The sequence below is a fragment of the Canis aureus genome, chromosome 1 (genome assembly GCF_053574225.1).
Source record: "Canis aureus isolate CA01 chromosome 1, VMU_Caureus_v.1.0, whole genome shotgun sequence".
In the NCBI taxonomy this organism is placed as follows: Eukaryota; Metazoa; Chordata; class Mammalia; order Carnivora; family Canidae; genus Canis; species Canis aureus.
Genome location: NC_135611.1, coordinates 88781852 through 88789969, shown reverse-complemented (window position 1 = coordinate 88789969; position 8118 = coordinate 88781852). Strand labels below are relative to the sequence as shown.

Below are 8118 nucleotides of genomic sequence, written 5' to 3'. Positions count from 1 at the left end.
ATCAGGCTGTTGGGCAGCTCAGGTGGCTTAGCCATTTAGCGCCGCCTGCAGCCCAGGGCCTGATCCTGGGAACCCAGGATCGAGTCCCACGTTGGGCTCCCTGCATGGAGCCTGCTTCTCCCTCTGCCTGTGTCTCTGCCTCTGTGTGTGTGTGTGTGTGTCTCATGAATAAATAAATAAAATCTTTAAAAAAATAAATAAAATCAGGCTGTTTATTTCCTATTGAGTTGTATAAGTTTTTTATATATTTTGGATAACGACTCCTTATCAGATATTTGGTTTGCAAATATTTGCTCCCATGTGGTCGGTTGCCTTTCACTCTGTTTTCCCCTGCTGTGCAGAACTTTTTAGTTAGATGTAACTCCGTTTGTCTAGTTTTGCTTTTGTTGCAAGTGATTTTGGTGTCATACCTAAAAAAAGAATCATTGTCCAGACCAATGTCAAGGATTTGCCCTAGTAGTTTTATGGCTTCAGGTCTTATATGTAAGTCTTTCATCCATTTTGAGTCAATTTTTGTGTATGATGAAAAATAAGGGCCTGATTTCATTTTTTGCACATGGACGTCTAGTTTTCCATTTTCATTTGTCTCAAAATACTTTTTGATCTTCCTTTTGATTTATTCTTTCATCAATTAATTGTTCAGGAGTGTGTTATTTAATTTCTACATACTTGTGAATTTTCCTCTTTTATTGATTTCAACTTTCATATTGTTGTAGTTAGAAAAGATATTCGATATGATTTCAGGCTTATTAAATTTGTTAAGATTTGTTTTGTAGTTCAACAAATGGTCTATCCTGGAGAATGTTCCATGAGTTGCACCATTTTATACTCCCACTAGCCATGAGTGAGAGTTCTAATTTCTTCACAGTCTCTCCAACACTTATTATTGTCTGTCTTTTTTATTCTAGCTAATCTGGTGGGTGTGAAGTGGTATCTCATTTTTTCCCCCTAAGGACAAATGATGTTGAGTATCTTTTCATATACTTATTAGCCATTTATATATCCTCTTTGGAGAAATGTTTATTTTGATTCTTTGCCCATTTTTAAGTTCGGTTAGTTGTGCTTTTTATTACTAAGTTGTGAGAGTTCTTTAGCATATAAATTCTTTGTGAAACATATTTTTTTGCAAAAATTTTCTCATTCTGTGGATTGTCTTTTTATTTTCTTCATGGTGTCCTTTGAAGCACAAAGGTTTCATATTTCGATGATGTCTAATTCATCTATATTTTTCTTTCACTGCTTTTGCTTTTGGTGTCATATCCATGCCTAACCCAAGGTCACAACGATTTATGCCTATCTTTTCTTCTAGGGATTTTATAGTTTTAGCTCTTGCATTTATGTTTATGAGCTAGTTTTTGTGCATTGTAGGCTTACTATTCCATAAATGACGAGCAGCTTAAATACAAGTTTTCTTATTGCAGAATTTCCCAAGTTTGCTTATTATTAACAACTTGGTGATATTAACTATGACACAAGTTTTCCTCTGTGAGCTGGGGTGTTCTCAATATAAAGCTCTTACCTGAATTTATCAAAGTACAGTGGCGATATGGAAATGTTGGTGTTGCCAGAAACCTGAATCAGAGTAGTCAGAAAAAGAGATTTTTTTGTTTTAAAGATATTGAGGTATCTCATATAACCGAAGAAAGAGTTGAATAGCCTGAGGGCAGGAAGTGTGAAGAGCAGGTGAGCCTGAGGAATAGCTAGAACTGAGACTTGAATGCCACCAGGACATTCTTTCTCTTTCTGGGGCTTATTTCTTTCTCTCTCTTGTCCATTACTTTCATTCTCCATGCAGTCTGGGTTCCTCCACATAGCACAAGATGTGACTTTAGGCAGCTCACAAAACCCTGGATTCCAAGCTGTCTCCATAAGAAAGACTCGTTCCAGCTCAGCTGAGAAATTCTAGGCAAGATTTCTGATTGGCTAACTATGGTCACGTGCCCCTCTGGACTGTTAATGAAGCTTTTGGTTACATTGAGAGTAGGTTTTACTTGCAGAAGAGTCTTTAGATGTTTACTTTTAGTTGAAATAAGTTGCTTTCGATTTATTACTAGTTTTTAATAGAACTTTTAATTCTATTTATAAATCTAGTCATTGTTAACAATCACTTTTTAAGGGATATTTAAATATTATATGATCTGTTTAAAAACTCAGTTAAACTGCTTTAACATTTCAAACATCATGTATCAATATAATACATTTTATTTTCTTCTTAAGTATCTTAAGTATTTAAGAAATACTTTAAGAAGTCCAACAAACAAATCTTTCTGAAGACTTTAAATAACTCCTATAAATGGAATAAATTAACCTTATAAATAAAGGAAATCTAAATTTATCTTAAGTGTCCTGATATTGTGCATGAACTTGGTAGGATTTCAATAGAATATCTTAAGGCTGAGTTACTCAATTGTGTATTTTATTTTATTTTTTAATTATTATTTTTTAAAGATTTACTATTTTAGAGAGAGAGAGAGCACATACAAATGCTTGTGTGTGTGTGGGAGGAATGGCAGAGACAGAGGGAGAGAGAATCCTAAGCAGACTCCCCACTGAGCAGGGATTCCCAACTCTGGGCTGGATCTCACAACCCTGAAATCATCACCTGAGCTGAAATCAAGAGTCAGACACTCAACAGACTGAGCCACCCAGGTGCTCCTGCCTTTATTTTATTAAGAGAGTCTAAGAGTCAGAAATGGATTTTTTTAAACAGTTTTATTGAGATATAGTTTACATACTATACAATTCACCCATTTAATTAAAGTGTATCATTCAATGGTTTTTATTTATTTGATTTATTTTTTTAAAAAGTTTTTAAAAATTTATTTATTAATGAGAGACACAGAGAGAGAGAGAGAGGCAGAGACACAGGCAGTGGGAGAAGCAGGCTCCCTGGAGGGAGCCCGACGTGGGACTCGATCCCAGGTCTCTGGGATCACACCCCAGGCTGATGGCGACGCCAAACCGCTAAGCCACCGGGGCTGCCCATTCAGTGGTTTTTAATTAGCAATAATCGCGCCTCGGATAAACCTCATTGGCTACGATACTGCCACTGCGCAAAGCTCATTCAGTGGTTTTTAGTATATTCACAGATATGTGCAACCATCACCATAGTCCATTTTAGGACATTTTCATCACCTTGAAAAGAAACCTCATACCCTTTAGCTATACTTCCATTCCTCTTAGCCCTAATCAATCACTAGTCTACTTTCTGGCTCTTTCAATTTGCCGTTTCTGGATATTTTATATAAATGGAGTCATATAACATGTGATTTCTTGTGACTGCTCCTTTCACTTAGAGAAATAGATGCTGAATTTTGTCAAACATCTTTTTAGGAAATATTACAAAGGATAAAAAATATTACAAAGGATATCCTACTTTTTTATCTGAACATTTCCTATGGATTTGTCTGACTTGCAGTTACAATGATGGAGTCATTCTATTGAAATGGACCGACTGATCATGGCCCAGAGGGGAGGAGCCGGAAGGACCCCCTTAGGTTCAGGTACTTGCTCTAGACCCAATATCCAGGCAAATGAGGGAGTCAGGCAAGAACATGGCAGCCATGACTGGGACCTCATGGTTGAGATAGGGCAAAGAGTTGTCCTTAGAAATGGGGATGAACAAACAGAATTGAAGATGTTGAAGGAAAAGTTCTTTCTCTACCATTTAAGTTCTTAAAGCTGGACTAAGAATTAAATTTTACATGAGACAGATTCACAGGAGAAAAGAAAAGGCTTATTGCATGTGCACAGAGGCCAAATAATGAAATTGAGACCTCAAGAAATGATCGAGGAAGGTAATTTTTATACTTTTCAGACAAAGAGACAATAAATCTGTGAAGAACTGACAGGATAAAGAAAACAACTTTGGAAGCTTCAATTGGTAGGAAATTCTAAGCAGAGTTTGGGCTGGGGTAGTAAATTAGTAACAAGGGTTTATGCAACCCTCTTAGTTCTAAACTTCCTATCTCTGGTGATAAGGATGTCTCTTTACCTCCTGGTACAGGGTGGGGACGTTTCACATGGGAAATTTCTTTTTTTGTCTTCTGGGGGACAGAGGACAGTTTGAGTGTCCTTCTTGCATGGACTACCTCTTAAATTAATATTTTTAAATTATTTATTTATTTATTCATGAGAGACACACAGAGAGAGGCAGAGACATAGGCAGAGAGAGAAGCAGGCTTCATGTAGGGAGCCCAATGCAGGACTCAATCCCAGGACCCTGGGATCATGTCCTGAGCCAAAGGCAGATGCTCAATCACTGAGCCACCCAGGTGCCCCTAAATTAATTTTTATTTTAAATGATCAATATGCCAAAGTGGCCCATCTTTGAGCAGCCTGCCCTTGGCTCCACAATATCTTGTTTAATTCAGCCACTCGAGAGCCCTCTGCCACACTTTCCTGAATCATAAGTATTGTTGTGCACAGAATATCGCTGTGGTATACCGGGAGGAAACAGCATTAGAGGTCAGAAGGACTGTGTTTGACTTTAAGGAAGTCACTCTGTATCTCAGAACCTCAAGTTCCTCATCTCTAAATGAGAAAGAATTAACTGCCTGCATGGCTACTGGCATATGATAGGAGATGATGTGAGAGTAAAAGATTTGCACACATGGGAGACATCTGTCTTCTTGTTCTCTCTGATTCTTATGTCCAGCACAGTTGCTCCATAGCCCACCACTCTCTGGAGCTGTTTCAGAATCAGCTCTGGTAAAGTGTACTCAGCATTTATCAGCATCTGCCCATCCATTTCGTGTTGCCATTAGGGTCTCCGTTTATGAGGTCCATAGCTGGTGGCCTCTAGGGTCCTCAGAGGTTTTTGCCAGACTGCATCCATCCATGCTTCCAGAAAACTGAAAACCATGCACCACTGCTCCCCACTCCCTGCCCCTGCCCCCACCCACACCTTAGGTTTCCACCCACTCACCCAAACCCAGCAAAGATGATTTGGTTGTTTAGATACATGAGATGAGTCTCCTTAGTGCTCTATCATAGTCAAGTGCACCCTAGTCATACCCTCATCTGAAGAGGGGCATAGCTTCTGCTCTCTGGGGCTAACTTCTGAGGCTGACAGATCACATAGCCACATTGAGTGGGACACCTGATATTCAAGTGGCAGGTAGCCTGACACCAGGCTTTCAGGGCCCTGGGTTCTCTTTCAGCTTCATTTACGTACACACACACACACACACACACACACACACACACGTTTCTTTGTACTTTCCCACTGAGATGATTTGTAATCAGGATATTACTATTCAAGAGACCAAGGCACCTTGAGATGAGAGCATTTAGGATTATATGTTAGAACTGGAAAGAACCATGTACACCATCTAGTTTAAACCCTACCCGGTCCACCCCCAGCCTACTTCTGTTCATGAATAAGACTGAAGCCTATTGAGGTGATCTGACTTGTCTAAGATCACAGAGCAAGTGAGAGAAAAAAGCAAAGATCTTTTATCCATTCATTCCATAAATGTTTATTGATTCCTATTTACCAGGCACTGTTTTCAGAGATAAGAATATAGGCTTATTCAACACAAAGTCCCTGCCTTTATGGAGCTTACATTTGTCACATGGCCATGCATACAAAAAACAATGTAATGTCAGATGGTGATAAGTACCAGGAAGAAATCCAAACTATGGGGATAGGGAATGAAGGAGGATGGGGAAGTATCACATTAGATAAGGAGGTCAGGGATTGTTTCTCTAATACGTAAATGAAGTGAGGGGGCAAGACATGTCTGAGGGAAGATCATTCCAGATAGAGGGAACAGCAGGTGCAAAGGCCCCATTGCAGTAAGGAGGCCATTATGATCAAGATGTTTGGATTCACCATCCAGAGCTCCTTCATCATATCACACTGCCTCTAAGTCATCAGTGGTGTCTCAAGGGTCTTTAGGTCATATACAGTGCCCAGGTTCGAGGGTGACTATCAGAACCTAGAAGTCACCATGCTGCTCAGGTTGGAACAGAACTTGTACCTTCCACAGGTACAACAGGGACATAGAACCTCAATGTAGTATATAACAAAAACAGCTCTGATCTCCAGATCAGACCTGAGAGATAATCTTTGTACTACTGAATGTGCAATCATGGTCAAAACCTCTTGGAAGATCAGATCATTGTTTTTAAAATTTTCAGTAACATTTAATTTTTAGTTTTAAAATGAGTTCCAATTTTTTCATGTATCTTGACTTTTTTGTGTTATTATAACTTAGTACAGAAATGTATACAAATCTTAAGTGCATTGCTTGATGAATTTTTGCATGTGTATACATCATCCAGATTAAGATGTAGACCATTCCAGTATCTCTGAAATTTGTTTTTATGATATGTCTTCCCCCGGGCTAACCTACTGCCCTCACTCTCTGCCAAAGACAACCATCTGACCTCTACCAGCATATATACATCTGACCTTAAACTTCATATAGAAGGAGTCATAGAGGGTGAACTTTTTTATGCCTATCTTCTTTTACTCAGTTATGTTTTTGAGATTATCCACATTGTTGAGAGTAGCAAGAGTTAATTTTTTTCATTGCAGGGTAGTGTTCCATTACATGAATATAACATTTTATTTCTCCTTTCTTGTGTTGATGGCTGTTTGGATTATTTCCAGTTTGGAGCTCTTATGAACAAGCTTCTATGAACATGCTGCTATGAACATTCTTGTGCATGTCTTTTGCTGGACATAAACACTCATTTTTCTTGGGTTTTTACTCAGGAATTGAATTATCTGAGCTTTTTAATAGTATTTCTCTGACAATCATATGATAGACACTCTACTTCAGTATCTGTTAATTCTAGATAAAGTCTGTAAGGCTTATAATACTTCTTTATCAATTGTGAACATACCTGTTCACATACAAATTGTGAACATATTTGTAAAGGTATCCATATGAGATATTATTTGTTCAATCTTCACATAAGGCAGGGTTTCCAAATGGTTCTTGACCTACAGATGGAGAATCACTGCCTTAGAGAACGACTAAAGTGTCCTTGAGATGCAATCCTCTATGATTCTGAAGTGCAGTGCTCCTAAAAGCACATGCAGTGCTCCTAAAAGCACTTGTTTCTTAACAGATTTTTCTCCTGTTGAGCTGTCTTTTTTCACTTAGATGATGGTGTTTATTTTTTATTTATTTATTTTAAATTTATTCAGAGGCAGAGAGAGAGAGAGAGAGAGAGAGAGGCAGGCAGAGAGGCAGAGACACAAGCAGAGGCAGCAGCAGGCTCCATGCAGGGAGCCCGATGTGGGACTCGATCCCGGCTCTCCAGGACCACACCCCAGGCTTCAGGCAGCGCTAAACCACTGCGCCACCGGGGCTGCCCAGATGATGGTGTTTAGATATGGAGCTCCATGCTGAAACTGTGCTGACTCCCGACATTATTCTAACATTGAGTGGTGAATGTAGGTAGTATCAAAATCTTATTTTTCTTTCATGTGGGCCCACCTTTATTCAAATTTAAGTCCACAGTGCAATGGAAAGGTCCAGTGATTACAGTATACTAGTTTATTCTTGGAAGTCAGAAGGTACTAGGGGTTCCTGTGACCAGGGTGATGACTTTCAAGGGCGTGGTATGAAGGTTTTGCTGCTGGAAGGAGTAATGGCAGACCAAAGTGACAGATGGATGGGATGCACCCAGGTTTGGAATGGCCATGTGGAAGCTATTTGTTTTTTTGTTTGTCCAACACATTCCATCCTCCCTTCTTCATTTCCAGTGCAGACCTTCCTTCTTAAACACAAAGTAGGCATGTGGGCTATGATGGCCAATTGTAGTACTCAGTTGCCCGGACTTCAAGAATTGGTTGAAGAATGGAGAAACAAGCCATGCTGCATTAATCATGATCCTTCTTTTATCTTTTAAAGATATTTATTTATTTATTTAAGAGAGAGAGCACGCACAGCAGAGGGAGGGAGAAGGATAAGCGGACTTTGTGCTGAGTGTCTCACCACCCTGAGATCGTGACCTGAGCTGAAATCAAGAGTCAGAACCTTAACCGGCTGAGCCTCCCAAGTGACCCCTAGTCATGATCCTTCTAAGGATTTTTCCCATTAGATAGACGTGAGGATTCTCTTTTTCTTGGCTGCAAGCTATAAAGATGAGATGCCAGAG

At 39.3% G+C, this 8118-nt stretch overlaps 1 pseudogene; it reads right to left on the bottom strand.

Annotated features, from left to right (window-relative positions):
- Window positions 1-2984: 2984 nt before the first annotated feature.
- On the bottom strand, window positions 2985-3061 carry LOC144289594 (U4 spliceosomal RNA; annotated as a pseudogene).
- Window positions 3062-8118: the final 5057 nt, after the last annotated feature.